The sequence below is a fragment of the Dromaius novaehollandiae genome, chromosome 2 (assembly GCF_036370855.1).
Source record: "Dromaius novaehollandiae isolate bDroNov1 chromosome 2, bDroNov1.hap1, whole genome shotgun sequence".
In the NCBI taxonomy this organism is placed as follows: Eukaryota; Metazoa; Chordata; class Aves; order Casuariiformes; family Dromaiidae; genus Dromaius; species Dromaius novaehollandiae.
This window is the reverse complement of record NC_088099.1, coordinates 98,628,658-98,647,461: the sequence shown is the minus strand read 5'-3', so window position 1 is coordinate 98,647,461 and position 18,804 is coordinate 98,628,658.

Sequence of the window (18,804 nt, the reverse complement as noted above, 5' to 3'; positions counted from 1 at the left end):
GCAGCTAACTCGAGTTGCTGTCTAGACCCAAGATTTTGGTTTCCACGTTTCCTAATTTGAGTCCCATTCTCCTTTTCTGTCATAATGTAAACATCCTAAGTTTCCTGTCTACCTGTTCTGCCTCATTGTTTTGTTTTGGACTTAAGGGTTCCATAGCATATTTCTGTAATATTGGAGAAGAATGTTAAAGATAGACAGTTATGATACATAGTTAAGAGAAAAATGGCTACTGCTGTGAATGAATCCCTTACAGAGAGGGAAGTAGAACTTCCGTATGTTAGTTCTCTTAGAAATAAAGATACTAGTAACCAGTTGCTGATAGTCAGTTAGGTCACTTTCCCCACAAGCTTTTCTTTATTTTGTATTTTGTCTTTTTTATATATATATATATATATATATATATATATAAAAATCATAATGACCATGCAACATAGTAAATCAGTGTACACAAAGCATTACCTCTGCTTTTGGGCCTAAGGATTCCCAACAGGCAGCTGCCATCATGCAGTTAATCTTTATGTGTGTAGTGGATTCTATATCACATGCACAATGAGTCTGGATTCACGCAATGTAGATTTATGCATGTGATTTTAAGTCCACAGGGCAACTGAGACATGGTGCTTAGAATCTTTTGGATCCTTGAGGCAGCCTTGCATGCATGTGCAGACAGACACTGCACAGATGGTTAGAGTGAAAGGATATTAAAGTAGCTAAGTTAAGCACTCAAAAGTTACAAAATGCCAGAATTAGGAAATATTTATGCAATCTTAATTCTATCCATACATCTGTATATTGCTTTATAATAATCTTAAAATAGATTGCATACCTTTTTCCACCCTCCATAGGATGATTGTTTTTTTATTCAGTGTATTAAACAAATCTGCTCTGGGGGTGAGTTAGAGTATGTGGTGAAGGAATGTGTTTCTGTTGAACTCTTACCCTCATGTGTTCCTATGAATGCAAGAAGAAAAGACATAATCTTATTGTTAAGGCAGCTGAATGTTGCTTTGGAGAAGTTGATTCTCTGCCAAGGATTGTGATGCTGGATAAGTCATTTACATCAATCTTCTAATAGTGGCCAGGCCAGCACTACTGATTTGTACATAAATAGCTGCAGTTGTCAGGTAGGTGATGAGTTGTGACTTGTGACCGTCATAGCTCTTTGATCCAAATCTCCTAATGTGCAGAATACTTTTTTCTCCACTTAAGAATGTAGAAGAGGAGATGGGGAAATAAATATGTCTGTGGTTGCTAAAGTCTTACTGTTGTAGATCTTGCATTGTGTTCCTTATTTTATGAGTTTTCTTAGGACTATGTGTGTACATCTGCACCAGAGATTGCTGTAAGCTGTATCCTTTGAACACTGAAAGGATATATAAGGCATAGTCCTAGGAAGAATCAGGTTGCAGGTACTTTGGGGCTCTGCGGACCTTAATTTCTGACTACCTTCACTTATGATCTGTAAAATGGGCTAATATTTCTTCATCTCACAGGACTGATGAAAAAATAGTGCTTGAGGAAGATCATGATGTTCTTGGTGTGAGCACCTCAGAAAAAGCTGTATCTTTTCTTTTGGCTTTTTGTCTGCTCTTTGTCTGTTTAATTTAGTACTATGTCAGCTTCTCTTTCTTCATATTTTATTTCACTGCTTTTTATAGCTGGCTATGTAAGGGTACTTGTCCTTGCCATGTTGTTGAGCATTTACTGCAGTTTGTTTAGTTGCCCTGCATCTATTGAGAAATAGGATTATGGGACAGTAAACCTTGAAGGGTGTGAAGGCACCCGAGCCTAAAAGAAAATGAACAAATTGGTATGAATCCGTAGCTTTCATTTCAGTGCAAGCTGCCACACAAACTCTTTATTTTGCATAAATACAAACTATGTTAGCTGAGTTTGTCATTAGTCATTTTAACCATTTCATTAAATTGAAGCAAGGTGCTTTTATTCTGAAATAAGAGGCCTATGTGGAAGGCCTGCGTCTTTGCCCATTTGTCAGTTTTTGTTTTTCTTCTTCTCCTCTCTCTCTCCTTTCTCAAAGCCAGGCGAAGTGTATGTTTACTTTGAGCCATGGGGGAAATAGGGCTAGTGGGACTAGGCTGTGATCTTAGGGCAGCATTAGCTACGCGAGCAAGGGGAGCCCTCTTCATGCCCACCTCCGCCCTTCCCTTTAGGCAGTGGTAGGCTAGCTGCATCTGCCACGATACGCTGCAGCACTTGCATAAGTGCCAGGGACAGGGCAGTGCTTCTTTTTCTCAGAGAAGCTCAGCCTGAGCAAAAGAGGTGTGCGGCAGTGCTGGAGCAGGGAGGGAATGGTGATTCACTTATGGTATTTCTCTGTTGGCAAGGGGCACAGGGAAGCGAGGAGAGTTGAGAGGGGAAGGTGGAGTGTGGGACTTCAGGATGTGCTGGCAGTGGCTGCAGAGAGCCAAATCGGTAGTGGGAAAAGCGGAAGGGGGAGGCAGGGAGGAAGTAGGCTGGAAAGGCAAGGGCTAGCTGTGCTACAGCGAAGATCTCGTGTCACAGGTCTAGTGATTTGGGGAGAAGGAGAGAATAGGCAGTACAGGTTCTTACGCTCCAGGGTAGATTGGAGGCTATAGAGAGACTCTCAGTTCTGCCAAGACCACTCCACAAACCTGTCATTTGCATGTCTGCCTTCACTGTGTGTCAGCTCAGTCTAGGCAAGGCCTGTCTTCCAAGGCCGTTTGCTTTAGTAGCAGGCAACATCAGCCCCTTTCTGGGAAGAAAACGAGGCTGTCTTGTTTGAGGTGGCTTATTTTGCAAAGATAGAGAGCATGTATGGCCATGAGAAGAGGTGTAGCATGATGGAGTGCGTCCTTATAGGCATTCATGATGCTCCTCTGGAGCTTAGAACACACTCAATTTTCCTGCTGGGGGAAGAAAAAAGAAAATAAAAAGAAAGCTCAGTTGCCCAGAACTGTTTCCAGCTGATAAGTAGTGTGGAAAAGTGGTGAATCAGGCCTCAAGCTCAGCTCCAGGGCTGGCAGTGTAGACACTGCCCGTGTCCAATTTACTAGCCAAAGATTAGCCATTATTTTGCCTTGTACATGAACAAAACATTCAGGCATTTGAAAGACTATTTGTCTTACAGACAAATATAATTAATATTGAGCACAATGGAGGTTGTGTAAAGTTTTTAATAAAAGGTCATTTTTATAAATAATCATTTAACACACATGGGCAGGCTCCTACCGGAAAGAGAGGAACAGCAAGTGATTGTTATAGTCATAAGGAAGCTTATCAGACAATTCAGTGTTTAATAACAGCATATGTAAGGCCTGATTCTATAGGGTGCTGGATGCTCTCAGCTCCTTTTGGTTTTTGACCATTTTTTGAGGTACACCAGCACTATGCAGAGTTGAGACCCTGAAATCAGTAAGCAGAGAGCAGACTGTAGAAAAGAAATTACAAGAAAAACTTACATGTCTTGGTAATAGCTTTTGTTGCCCAGAAGGTTGGGTATGTTTATTTCTTGTTTGTGATACCCAATTATAATAATTCCAGTGGTGGTCTTTATTGTTTTTATCAACTTTGTAATATGTGCTGGCTTTGGATGCGTGGTTTCAAAGCCTTTTGCTGATGTGAACTCAAATGGGTTTGCTGGAATTCGTGTTCTAGTTTTTGTTTCGTTCGTACTATGTCTTCTATCATTGCAATGCATATATAAACACAGTTGATGCTGATGTAGTAGCTTGATGTGAAAGGCTAAGATAAAATACCAGCTGTTTCCAAAGGCATCCTGCTGCTGTCAAGAGGTTCAGGTTAGCAATTTGAAGTGGTGTGAGGATTTTTAGGTCCTGTGTTTTGAACTGCTTTGCTGAAGAGGGGTTGGAAATGTACATGGCTGGTTATTTTAGGAATTGTACTTTCTTGAGTGTGCTTATACTTTATGAAATGCGAGCTCAGGGAATATGGATAATAAAGCTGAATTATCGTTCTTGAGTGTTTGTATATTAAAGATACTGGGCATCAGTGAGTCATGGCAAAAGCTGAATTAGGTTGAAAATAACAGCAACAACAGAAAAAGGATGGCCCAACCAAATGTCAGTCATATCATTGTAATTCTTAAGGAATTTGGGTACAGTTCAAGATTTGCATTCTTCACTGATGCAGGCAGTGGGCTTGGTAAAGTCGCCAGCCAGCCAGCTTGCATGATGTCTCCTGCTGACCAATCCATGAAGAAACAGTTATCCCTGACAGAAGCTGTTTGTTTTATTTCAAAGTCTCAGTGGTCCTGGCTCCTTCCTGCCCAAGAGCAGCAGCAGCGGACTCCATTCTTCCTCCTTGCCTGGCCCTCAGAAGAGATTGCCTGCGGGCCCACAAGAATGGTTTTCTGTAATTGGCTTATAGGGAATGCTGTATCAGAGTATCTGGCTTTTTTAATTGTTTGTTTTATTGAAGTTTGTTTATTAAAGAGAATATCTGGTCACAATAGAAACATGCTTTTTGAAGCCTGTGTATTACCAAGAGACAAGGGTAGCATACTGATCAGATTATTGCTTCCTTGGGCTCTGAAGTGCATACGCAGCTCTGCAGGCCCCGTGGGTAGGGTCTTGGCGTTCTCTCTCTCTCTCCCCTTTTTCAATTGCGTTGTGCCAGTTCTGCTGTAACCATGGCCCCCTGCAGCTGTACAGGCAGGATGGTGAGGCAGGAGTTGCTCTACCTGTGGCATTTCTAAGAAACAAAGGTTAGATCTATATTGCGGATTGCAGTGTAATACAGAGACAGCAAAGCTAGCTTTAGGCAAACTAATTTGACTGCCACCGGCTGTCTGGCTGATGAAGTAGAGAGGTCTGGATGGGCTCATTTATCCTGCTGAAAAGTGTGGTTGTTTACAGTTAGATTGCTTCTTGAGATGGTAAATTAGAGGCAGTACAGGAAACCAAGTCTGGCTCTAGTACCCAAGGCAGTTCAGCCAGCTCTGCAGCATACATGTACGCAATTAGTTGTGTTTGTTAAATTAAAAGTTTTCAAACTGCCGGTGTTACCTGTAAATTAAAAATATTCTTGGCCTTCTGAGTTTCTCATGCCATTCTCCCATCAGTTGACAGGGTAACATGTATGCCTGCAGCTGTTGAAAATTGTGGGCAACAGCCCCAGTAGCCCTTTCCGGTAAGCGCATGCCTGGTAATTTGTCTAATCATAAAATAAATCATAATATGTCATTTTACCTATCCGGGATGTGAGATGGCTCATCTCATCAACCGTTCAAGATTCATTTTACAACCAAGATAATCTTATTTTGAATTTAAGGCTTTTGGAACTGGAATCATCTCATCATTGTATAATTATATGTTTGTGTATTGTAGTTTCTTTGCATGGAGCATAACACAAATAATCTCAAGCTTTCTTAGCAAACATTTCAGGACTAGGGAATTGTGTGGATGAAGACATGGCATGGGAACACACTTACCAGTGGGTCAAAGATTGGAATTCCCTCTATGACGCTGTCTGGCAAGTTACATGCTCAGAGCTTTGTTGAAAAACTACTTAGTGAGACAGATGTTATTCAGTCTTCTTCATAGGACTAACTTTGGGCAACTGAACAAAGCAGATGTTCCTAGCGAGAAGCATGAACTGAAGCCATGAGGTTAAAACAAACTATCTTTTGCTGTCCTGGGGAGAGAGTAGCAGAGTGATTATTTTTTAATTCTGTATGAGATCTGTGAGAAGCCTTAAGGATTAGGATCTGTCTTTAGAAGAATATGTAAGTAGGTCTGTGTCTATAGGGGTGTGTGCGCATAGGTGCCAGTGTCCACATAGCCATAGCAGAGGTTTCTAATTGGTTAGTGACTTGACCGAGTTTCAAAGTGGATACGCTGAACTTTGTCTTTCTTCTGCCGCTGTCTGTATTTCACCCTTGCTGGAGACCCAGACTTGGCACCTTGCTGTGATCCAGTAACCCAGTTAAATGAATTGAGATTTCTGAGGGAAGGATTTGGGATGGACTTCTCTATTTAGAAGAGTTTAGGTAAATTATCAACGTCCCATTTCTCATCTTCCTACATGCTGCAGATTACTGTGTCACAAGGATGCTATTGCAGGCCACTTCCCCTGGTAGACTGCAGGTGTGGGCCCCTGCAAAGGGTGATTGCATGGCCCACTGGCAGTCAGGGACTTCACAGTGCCCAGGGCTCAAGCGTTTCCCCGTCAGCCATATGTGTTGCCTGTGGGGAGAGAATTCCTCACCTGACCCTGTGGCAGATGTGTTACAGGGACAGTAAGGATGTGGGAGATAAACAGGAAAAGTTGCTATGCTCCTCTTTGTTGGGCGATTATCACAATATTGACTGACCATTAATTGTCCATGGCTGAAGGTTGCTGTCTATCCTCTCGTGCCCTTTGCCATCCATGTGTTTCTGGCCTGCCTTCTCCTAACCTTTTTGTGGTGTGCCTCCTTAAAAAAAAAAAAAAAAAAGAAAAGAAAAAAAACTAGCTGAAGAAACATGCATTATTGGTTAGTTGAAGCAGATTTTGCTGAAATACAGACACATACATACAGTTCTGGCTGATGGTAGCTGTTTATGAATAAACATATCTACTCATGACTGTGATGTGGAATCAGGCTACTGTAGATACAAATTATGCTTTTTAACAGCTGTGGATGGTGAAATGGTTACAAATGCATGTGTGTGCGGTTTAGACAGGGTCTGATATATCACTCATTTGTGCTTTTGTAATTAATTGTAAGAACAAGACTGTTCTTTGCATGTGTTTTTTCTTTGCTACCAAGCACAATAGAGAGTTATAATCATCTCGCACCTTAAGTTTGTAATAAAATATTGTTGGTAGCCTAGCAAAGAAATTTGTTAAATTTGTTAAATTTGCTACACAAACTCCCATAATGCTAAGAATTTTTTTGCTAGGACCCCTAAATGACTTTTACCTCTGAATACAATCGAAAACAAAATTTCTGATGTTTAAGAAACACTTCTGCATGTTTTTTCCATCTCAACATAATGAAGCATAATTTAAGACTATGGGCAGACGAGGGGGTAAATGATGCATGTAATGATTGTTTTAACATTTACAAGAAAATAATTTATTTAAATTGGATTAAGCCTTAATATTATCACACTTTTCTACCTGATTTAGCATGGAGGGGGTGCTGGGTAAAGAGAGAGAAGGCGATTTCATGGTAAAGTGTTTTAAGTATTTCATATTTTCTTTTCTTTTTGATCATCCAGTCATCCTGCCCCACAGCCATGCAAATGTTCCTACATACAAATGTTCATTGCCGCCTATTACATTCTTCTGCTGACAGTGAAGAGGTCATGCTAAATCAAACTGATGGAGAAAGTGGACATCATCTTTACCCAGGATGCCCAAATTAATTCTACTGAGGCAAAGGTGGGGGAACAACAAAGGATGATTTGCTTTTGTACATTGCTGGTTTTAACTACTCTGTTTATTACATTGGTATCTCTGGTATTTGTGTTCAGAGTGAGCCAGAGAAATAAGCACCTGCTTAGGACATGAGACCTCAGGGACTTGTGACATTTCTGTCAACAGCAGTTTTCAGGCCAGCCTAATTATTTCTGCTGAGAGTGGGAGTTGAAGTCCAAAGTCAGTCATCATCTATTCTTTTCCCCCCTCCAGTAGAGGAATCAAGTGGGATCAGTTCTGTATCCATATAGACATTCCTGCTTTGAGTCCACTGGTTAAACTTTTGTTTACAATAGATGCTGTTTTGATGAGGAAAAAAACAACTAGCAGAAGGAACTCCATTAGTGGCAGGACCAACAAAGCCTGATTTCCCATAGGTTGGTGTCTCATGGTTTGGTAGTGAATTCCAGTTGTTTCTTTTCCTACAGTGGGGTCATTTGTAAGGTCTCGCTCCCATGTGGATTCTTTAATGCTTCATAAAGTTCATTCATGTTACAGTATTTTTCTCACTTAGGGCAACTTTTAGAATCTCTTTCTTCTCCTAGCTATTTATATTTATAAAGAATGTGAGAATTCTGAGACCTCTGTATGTCTACTGCCTTTGGTTGAGTAAGGGTGGGGTGGGGGGGAACTAATGGAAACACAGCGTGTGGCTACCCAAACTTCATTGTCTTAGGAAACTAAGTGAAAATGGTAGTATCTTGCTAAGTACATCCTCTGGTTTTGGTCTGTATTTAAGTTCATACCTCTTAAGAGAAGTAAGTTTGGATTACTGGCTACTGCTGTTCAGCCTGTAGAGCTATTGTCATGAATAGGAGATGTTCTGGCCTTATGAAGCAGCAAAGAATGATTATGTATCTTCCTATTAAAATGACAAATTTCCTCCCAGTCCCATTTCCATTAAAGTCCATTGTAGGTCTCTCATAGCCTTCAACAGGAACTAGATTTGCTTTTACAGTTGTAATCAGTACTCAGAAATTGGGGTAGACTTGCTGTGACCAACATACTGTTAATAATTAGTACATAAACTAGAAAAGATTTCTTCCCAGTTCCAGTTTCAGTTCATAAAGATGGGGGGCGAGGGAGAAATCTCATATTTGTATCTTTGTAAATTGAGCAAATTACTTCTGAAAATTATGGTGACATAATACATCAGGAATTCCATGATACCTTTTTTTTCCCCCTCAGTAGATTTGCTTTTTAAAGTTGAAAGTGTGTTTCAGATAAATGAAAGGTTAAATTCTGAACACATTCTTAGTGTGTGCATAAGCTTCTGTTTACTTGGGAAGTACAGTATCAGTAGAGTACTTTTTGCTTTAAAGTTTATGAATTTCTTTCTTCTTCTCCTTAATTCTTTGAGGTCTCAGTACTGAGAAAGATGAATCATTTATTAGTGGGAGGCCTGACACATGATGAAATCACTATCTGACACTTCAGTGACTTCCAGTGTTGTTCTGTGAACGTTCAGCAAAGCACAGATGATGTGATGTTGCAGTTCTGTGGGTAGTGTTTTCTTTTTTTTTTTTCTTCCCCAAATGGATGAAATGCTTTATCATCATAGTGTGTGAGAACGTCCCCATTTGGTATGAATAGCTTTTGCCAATTATTACGAGTGATTCAGAAGCTCTGATGTAGGGAAAAAGAATGAAAACATGTCTGCCACTGGCAGCGGAAGTCTTTATGATTATATTTCTCTTGAGAATCAGTGAAAAAGCAGAACTTGATCCACCTTTTTGGAGGGGGGAGTTTTAAGCTTTTTCAACAGTCAGGCAACATTCTTGTATTTAATGTCAATTCAGTTCAGAGCACCTCCCTTAGGATGGAGCATGTGAATCTCCATTGTGTTACAAATGAAGTACAGGTTCTATGCTGGCCACTAGGTTACCTTCTGAGCAGAGTAGTAGTCTTAACCCGAAGGCATTTACAGTATAAACTGACATTTGACAGCAACATAATTGGCAATAAAAACCTGCCTGTTTGTTTTATTTAAAAAAGTTATTTTAATTCTAGGACCTTTATTCTAGTAAACAGTTTTGTGCACATACAGGTTAGACTTTTTGCTTTACTGCACTTATTCCTAACTACATTGTTCTCTCTCCCTCTTCCTCTCGTCCCCAGTATAAATGCTTTCTTTTTGTTCCCCTTCCCCCAGCAACAACTGCAGTAGTTTCAGGCTATTAAGATATTTTCCTGCCTTACACAGATCACAACCTGAGCAACGTTACTCCTGCTCCTTTCCCAAACTAGATCACTTCAGCAGCTTGAACACGTGCTGCTATCAATGAAATGTCACAGGTTGGGGACTTGCCTTCCAGTACCCGGTCTGTCTTCTAAAAGGTGACTTAAGGGTTTTCTTCTAACATAACTGTTTTCTCCTTCTGTTTCTTTGTAAGCTCAAGTACTTTTCCCAGTGAATCCAGTCTTTCCCCTCTTATTCCTTGAACTTGCATTTTTTTTCCTGTCTCAAGCACTTTGTGTAGTTTCATCATTACTCTGCTGTCTGAGCATCTCCAGTTCTTACTGTATCTATCATCACGATACTTCACAGGGTTTACTCTTCGCAGATGTATCTGAGTCCGAAAGAACTAAGTACTTGTGAAACTAAGGTTACAAAGGAAATTTGTAGAAGAGCTGGCAATTAAACCCAGGCTTCAAGTAAAAACATGAGCCGTAACTTGTGGCATATTCTCCTGCCTTAGTGGCTAATTTGGGTATCCTTGGTTTTGCCCTCCGGAGTTTTGGCTCTGAATTATGCCACATTTACTGGGAAGAAGCAGGTGACCTTCAGAGATAGTAAAACTTAGTTACACGTTTGCCATTTGATGCTGTGTGTTTCTTCCAATTTCTAACATGACTGTTAGCCTGTGTGCATCAGAAGTGTGTCAACTGATGTGTGCAAACAAGCCAGCAAGTACTAAGCCTCTTTGGTTGCTCTTCTACGGCTCAGGGTCTGATGGAAACCCTGGTAAAATTTGGAAGGGGAAAAAATGATTTCAAGTTCCCTGTCAAATGCTTTCTGGACTGGCCCTTTCTTTACCAGCTTCTTTCTTTGGCATCTCGTCGTGTTCAAATCACCTGTCACGTGGAGTTTGGATCTTGGTAGCCTATCACAGCTTCACAGAGTGCCCTGGCCACTTGGGAGTTTGGCTTTGCCTCTAAGAGGGAGCTTCCTCCAGCTGCTTGACATGAACAAACTGTAATCAATGCCTTTTCTGCCACAAGTACACGGAAACTCCCGGTAGGCTTTGTAGATCTTATGGGGCCATGTCCACAGGAGGAGAAAATGAGCACTGCTTCTACACCCAGATAGGTCTGAGGAAGTGTCTGCTGATAGCTAGGGGAAACTCCCGCCCCTTCTGGTTTGATAAGGAAGCTCTTTTTAGGAATACTTCCGAATTTGAGCCAGATCAGCACAAGCAGTTTAAATAGGAGGTGTTGGCTAGCTGGCCTGGAGCGTGGCTCCAAGATGATTTAAGTAGATCCAAACTGAAATTGTTGTGGCTTTGCTTTGCAGCATGTATATTCATTCCTACCCCGTCTCTTGCACCAGCACTGGTGTTTATTTGTCTCCACTGGCAGCCAAACTGGCAGGAAAGTATTATCAGTGTTGTTCATGTTATTCCGTGCTTCCTGAATCAGTTCAGTGTGGGAGCAGACAAGCCTCCTTGCTGGCACGGGAATGGGCAGCAGCTGGGGTGGTGGGACTGCAGTGTCCCCAGCTTAGATTGGATTAAACTGTTATGGAACCATGATCTCATTTGGAGAACACACATGAGCAGCTCATGGAGATTTGAAGGGTCAATACCCCCTGGCAGAAGAGGGGGCCTTCTGTAGAAATCTCTCCCAGTAGCACAGGTGACCCAGAGGGAATACGGGTACACAGCCTAAAATATGTTAGAGATAAACTCTTTGGACATGTTTAAAAGCTTGCTCTGTGTGTTCTGTAAAACAAATTAATTTAACATAGGCTTAAATGATGTTTCTTTTGCTTCCATTCCCCCCCCCCATCCCCTTTGCAAGTCATAAGACACTCCCCCCACCATGGCCCTGTTAGGTCATGGTACGATGGGCATCCTGCCAAATCAAGCTGATCTTATAAGCTGCTACTGCCCTGGTTGTTGGTGGCACTGTTTGCATGATTTTTTAATTCACTTCTGTGGTGCCCTCATTTTTCCTGCCCAAGCTTGAAGTGGGAGTGTGTTTAGCTGTGAACTACACTTCTGCAAATTCATGGTCTATTAGCACCTCTACAACGCTCCCCTCTCTGTTCTCAGAAGAATTAGAACAGAGCTATAAAAAAATCACTCAGGGCTATTACACAGTATCATTGTCTTGGGCTTTGTCTTTGATATTATTGCTAAAGATAGGTTTGTTTGTGTACTTGTTTGCCTTCCCCTTACTGTATTTAGATTTAAAAACAGCAGCATCAGTAATAAGATACTGATGAACCTAAGGTAGATGTGACAGCGTAATGTGAATAGTGCATATATAATTTGTCAAAGCAGATGAAATAACCCCACCTTGGGCAATTTTCAAAAGAAATACACTACAGTACTTGTCAGGTCTGGGTGACTATTCCATAAACATATTACTTGCTGGCATACAAATATTACTTTTTATAAGGCAGTTATACAGTAAAGGAAAAGGGAGAGGCAGAACAAAAACACTGATATTGCAAAGTCCTGTGAAAATCCAAGATCTCAGAAAAAATGCCAAAATAAACATAATTTGGGTTCAGGGATAACTGCATTTGTATGTGAACTATCCACATGTTCTTATTTGTATTTCTTGTATGATCAGGTCAGTGATGCTATTTTTATCAGTGTGTTATTGGGAATATATCTGCTATCATAGTCTGGGATACAAATTTGGCTAGAAATTGCCTGCTTTTCCTTAACGTGTTATTAAGAATTTCACAATTATTGCCACAGTTAGGGATACAGAACTTGATAGGTATAGCCTCTGATGTGATACCAGGTAACTGAAAATTTCAGAATCAAAATCAAAAACCGGAGTTACAATGCACTGTCATGGAATAATTTTTATATTAAATATCTGTATTTGTTAAGATATGGCCATAGATCTCTTATGTTTATCTTTCATTGAAACAAGTAGTGAAAGAATGATAGAGGGCAGGTGAAGTGTGCTAAGATTGCAAAACACACACATGTATATATGTGTGTGTATATATTGTTTAGGATGGGAAAAAGAAAACAATGAATTTCATAATCTATTCTTACAAAAACCCCATGGCAGCTTTCAACATGCTTTTTGTGTGTTTGTAATTCCAATCTGCACACAAATGTGTGCGGAATTACAAAAATCACAAACAAAGGGGATAGGTAGAATCTGAATTCTTAAGATTACAGCCAAAGCATGCAAGAAACTGTGTAAACCACAGCCCATTTGCCTCTGTGATCTTAAGTGGTTTAGTTAGCTATTTCACTTGCATTTCTCAGGAGCATGGCTATGTTTAGATCATGAATCTATCACCTCCATCATGTAACCTGGTAGGGTCTGATTTTTGCCTAGAGAAGCAGAAGCTTCTACAGAAGTGTGGTAGTAATGTAGAAACATCTTATGTTGTCCTAGATTTTGTATTCCAGGAATATGTTGATTTAACTTAATTGAGGCCTCCTAGAAGTGGAACCAACTAGCCAACCATCTAATCCCCCGAAAAGGACAAAGGAAAGGATGGCTTAAGATAAGGTATTAATTTGCCACCTGAGAGTAGTTAATACAATGTCAGCACTGTTGGCCCTGAGCCTCTTGCCTTTGTCTCCTGCTGAACCTTTAGGACTCCCTTAGCCCAGAAGGATGAAAGCCCAGACACTCACAAGAGCAATTGAATTTGGCAGGATCCAAAATGAAGGAAGAACATTCAGGCATATGGTATGGGTATATGAGGAAGTTCAGCATTACCAGGTAGTCATCAAAGGATGATAAGCCTTTAGAGCGAGAGGGATTTGTGTAAGCTGTAATTTAAAATATTATTTATGTAGTTGCCAATTGTTAAAGGCAATGAAGCTTTTCTTTTAAGACGACTATTGCATCACTGTATACTAGAACTGAGTAAGAAAAAGGAGAAGCTTGACTTTGGGAAAGTTTTTAATTATGGATTGGGGAAAAAATCCTCTGAAGCTAGAATATCTTTGTCTGCTCATCTGGTAAATACAGAACCATTTCCACACCTGATGTGTCCTGTGGTTCTCAAAAATGAAATACAGTCCCAAGTTGCCTGCCTGGTAAGATGAAGTGGAGCCAGGAGAACCAGGAAGTCAGGAATCCTTAGTCTCTGGCTAGAGGTTTTGATGGAAAATCATTCTGTTAGAAATTTTTCTATCAGTGCTCCTGGTTACAGGATCCAGAAGTGGGAACTGCAGGTAGACATGTCAAGTTTACTTTGCAAAGCAAGAATGGCTGAAGCACTGGACTCTGCTGCATATTATTTTTCAATGGGTAGAAAATTAGAATCAGGAGATCAGACATGTCATCCAGCAATTCTGACCAAAGTGTTTTTATTTTATTAAATAAAATAATACCCAAATAAACTCCAGGGGACTTATCTTCTTTTTTTCATGTCTATACCTTTTTCTGAAAAGATGTATACTGTTTTTTCCTCTTTCTAATTGATTTCCAGGGTATAATTCCATATTATAATATGCACAAGCACAAGGGGAATGTTAGAAATTAGTAAGAGAAATTCCATCACTTTTGATCAGACTTATGAAGAAGTATTTTTTCTCTTAATAGCTTCTTAATGAAAGTCGTGGTTCAGGGAAAGATGCAGAGGCTCATGTTACTAAGTATCTCCTTTTTGCTGATGAGGGTAGGCAGACCTTTTTGCTACCCAGTGCAAGCTGACTACAAGAATCCTCCAGTGTGTTCCCATCTTCTCACATTATGATCTTTGCCTTCCATACTGTTGATGCATCTAGAAATTTCTAGCTGGTCAATAATACCTTAAAGAGAACATGTTAGGTCAAAATTAGGACTTCCTGCCATTAAGCACTGGATTTCCTTTGTGATACAAAAGTGAACATGATTCTTTCTAAATAAGGCAACTTCCAGTCGTTAAAGAACAATTTCTTCCATCACTGCCACAATGTTGAAACATGCCATTGCAACAAAGAGATGTGACTGATGTCTCTAGAAAATATTATTAATGACAGAGAAAGGGGGGAGTGAGAAGAGCCAAAATCAGTCAGTCCAATTTCTCCTAGCTGTTGTTGGCCATAAATATGCTGTTTATTCCAGAAGAGTGAAAAGAAAATCTGCCCTATGAAAATTCCCACTACAGTAACCACAAGACACTTTGCAAATGTTATGGAAAACTTAGGATTGATAGTAAACAGCATAAGTATAATGAACCACGGGAAGATCAAGGGAGATCAGGGCATCAGTGGTTTCTTCAGTAGCCGGGTTTCTGGCTAAAATTCTCCAGGTGATTTTAAATAACAGACTGTGTTCTCTGCCACAGAGAAAGGAGGGAAAAAAAGGAGTTGTGGCAGTTTAATCTGAGGGACAATTTGTTGTTGATCCGAAGAATGTGCACACTCCCGTAAGCAAATTCTTTTCTGTGAGTGCCTCTTCATTGGCTTGGACGACATTTCTGAAATGGACCCCTTTTTCGATGCAGGTGGTGAAAGTAACCGCCAGTTTAGATTCTGTAGTTCAAATAATTGTCATGAAATGCCCTATGTCTAAGGGTATGTCACCATATGCCATGGCAGTTAGCAGTTAGCTCAATATTGCATCTCTTCTTTGTCATTTGTATTTTTTTTTGTCCAAATTCATGTTAGGTAATTGTTTGCAGTTATGTGATTCCAGTCACAATTTACTAGCACTGTGTTGGCATTAAGAACAAAAGCACAAGATGATTTGACTGATCTTGAATTATCTTGACTGCTCTTGTATTCTGGAAAATTGGGAGGCTTTACGTTTCTGAGATGCTGAGATTTTTAATGAATGGCAACAGCATTGGTAACAGAAGTTTACTTGCAGGAGGCATCAACACTTGGATGACCTTACTGACAAATACAAGGATTCCGTTAATGCTCAGTACTAGTGGCTTCAATGCATTTTGTTGGGGAAAAAATACCAACTCCAGGATGAAATGAATTTACCTCCCAAATAATTAGATTACTCAATCCAGGGCCTGTCTAGCATAATTCTCTATAGGAATTTACAATCCGTTGAATGTTGTGCCATAAATTTACTAAGAATCAGGGTGTGATTGGCTTGTAAACCTTAATAAAACAATAAGGCTTGGCTTCCTGATAATGGAAGTTTAAAATTCTGCAAAACTAAGCTTAGGATGTACCTATATGGGTCAACTAACTGACACAGCTGTTATGGGATAAACTATTCTATGAAACAGTCTTCTATATGGACACTTTATTTCAGAATAAAAATGGTGCTTAAGTCCCAGAATAGTTACTCTGTTTTATGAACTAGAGTAGTGATTCCAGAATAAATTCATTTCCAAAGGAACTGTAGAAGCCTGTACACTGAAGAATTTGCTAATACCAGTCAGAGAGCAGATTATGTTCTGGGATAAGGCTTAACTGCAGGTCAGGTTAACTTTCAGTAATGCATAATGTAAATCAGTTAAAAAAAAAAGGGGGGGGGATAATGAAAAGGTATCTTTATTTTGTGTGATTTTTAGCAAGATAATTCCTTGTATACTTCCCATTACTTTTTAAATGGAATTTCCTAAGTACATCAAAGGGAGAATATCCCTTTAAATGGTGCTATTGATTTGCACTCAAAAGTCCAGTTGACTTTGGTGGGAGTTCCATGTGCTGATCAATGGGAGTATCAAGTTAATAAATAATTCACTTAATAAAATTGCATTAAGATAATGCTAAAGATCTGCAAGAATCTTTCAAAGGAAAGATTTCCCACAATCCTAACTAACTATGAGGAGTCAGGTTTAGTTTGGTCAAAGTGAATGCAGTTCAGGTACATTAATAGCTGCATCATCTTCACCGAAAATTACAGTTATTTCCTATCTTGATTTCCCAGTGAGATGAGTGAGTATGTATTAATAGTTAGAATATGACCTTGGTTTTTTTTGTTTTATTTCTCTCCACCTTGGAGGTAGATACACATAATTGCAAGTGACTTTCTAGCAAGAAAACTATAACAAATCAGTCTTTGAAAGTACACTCAAAGCTAACCTTTTACCAGACAAGTATTTGAGTCTTGCACAGATTTTTGGAGCATACTTATTTCATAGCACTCTTTTGTCCTCCCCTTCCAGATTCTGACTTCGCAGGTCTTGGCAGAAGGGTCTGTGCTATCACATCGGAGTATACCTTTAGGACCTACCTTCACATGTTTAATCATCTCATATTGTGCGAGATGACTCTCTCTCCATTCGCAGCCTCCAGAAGGCAGTTAACCTGGATACATTTTACCTCTTAAGCAAAATGTATGTGCAGGTTCATTTGTGTACTTAAGTAAAACATAAATTGTGTCTTTTTCCAATATTCCTTTTAGTGTATTAGGACATTTTGAAAGCCAAATGCTTTTACGAAAGCCAAATGCTTTTGAAGGACAAGCCTTCATTGGTGGATGTGGTTTTGACTAAGACCTTCCAGCTGAACTAGGCAGAAGTTGTATGTCTGAAAGCTATATGTAGGCAGTTGAGAATTTACCCCTCTATGGACTGATTAATGTATAGACGAGATGCACTTAAATTCTTTAGAGAGAGAAAGAAAAAGGGAAAAATTTTCTGACCTGTATAGGAGATTTCTCAACCATGCTGCTTTGCTTAAACCACTGTAATCTTAGACAGTGAGCTGAATAGCATGTAAATAATTGGCACATCAGGACCTTTAACAAGGCTCAGTGTTTTTTATTTGTATATGACTTATTGGAAGATTTTAATGACTAGCTTGAAGTCACAGGCCAGAGGCACAGACACAGAGTTACACATTTCAAAGATTATATTAAAGGCCTTTCTAGCTTTGCTATGATTTTACAATTCCAGAATTTCCAAGAGAGTGTATTTTCTGAGACAAGTTTCATTGCCTTAGGATAATTTTAATATTTTTTCTTTTCTTTAGTGTGATTCATAATGGTAGAACGTAGACATTTCTTTTTCCTTGTGGGTTTACTCTGTGCTTTCTGTGGCCTGCAAGGAATTAGTTGAAATTAATATGACTGGCAAATGCATTGTTGAAATAGTCGTCCTGGCAGACACGCCTTTGTGTTAACAGTTGGGTTAAACAGCCCCTTTATCAGAGCTATTAACACCTAATATTACTGTCTGATTAAAGATCATTGAGTGGATTATCCAGTCCCAACGATTCCACATACCCCCAGACAGGTGCTCAAGTAAGAAATTATGTTAAGTAAATTAGCGGTAGTATTGCAACATTAATGGCTTTGTCTTGGCTGCAAAAAAAGAAAAAGTTATTGGGCTGTTTGGGTATTTTTTGTCCCCTTTAAACAGTAAGTTAAGTTGTACAATCTCAGTAGATTTACATTGCAAAAAAGGCAAGATCAGCACTAAGGCCTCTGTCCTACAGTTGCCCTGGTCTTCCTATCTCATCAAAGATTACTGTGCCTTTTCTCCACCCAATCTGTTGGAAGAATAGGTGTGCTTTTACACTAAAAACATTTTATTTCATTTTTTTGACAGTGGAGGCAACATGTAATGCAGATGGTCCATTCTGGGGCTGTATAAATGCATTTTATTTTAAATTCATGTGTTTGGACTGGATTCATAGGTAAACTGGAAGTGTGTAACTTAGGAAGGCAGGAAATCCCACAAGAGTTCACAGACCATAGCTTAGCTGACAGTTCACCTTTTAATGAATGAAATTAAGCCTTGACATTAATGAGCACAGTTCCTCTGACTTCAGTGGGATTTTGTGTCCTTTTACCAGTCAGATTTCTGGCCCAGGTGTGTTGGGTGTCCCCCTGAAAAGCTGTGTGTCTGCAGGATCGCTCTTGTCTGTTGTGTCTTGTCCAGCCTGATGACTGTTTCTGACAACATGGCTGCAGAGGAGAATATAGTGGGTTGATGACAGACAAGACCTCAAGATGTTTGTGTGCCTTGAAACAGGTGCAGTGCGTCTTGTTCCTTTTGATTTTGGTGGCAAATTTCCTGTTAACTTTGAAAGGACCATTAGTAGGTAGAATGAGAGCTAGCCCATAGGTAGGGCTAGCATTACCGTAGGAACTGTTTGAGTAGAGCGCTCCTCATGGGATAAAGAATTTTCTTGGGTATCTATGTGAAAGAAACATGATAAAATAAGCACTGTTTATTGTTATTCTTTGTATTCTGCTTTCTTTGGAGAGGATGTCAGAAGGACACACTGGTGTCAAGTGGATTTCGAAGTGTGCTGCCTCACATTGTTTAAAACTGTGCACTAAAGAAAAATCTTA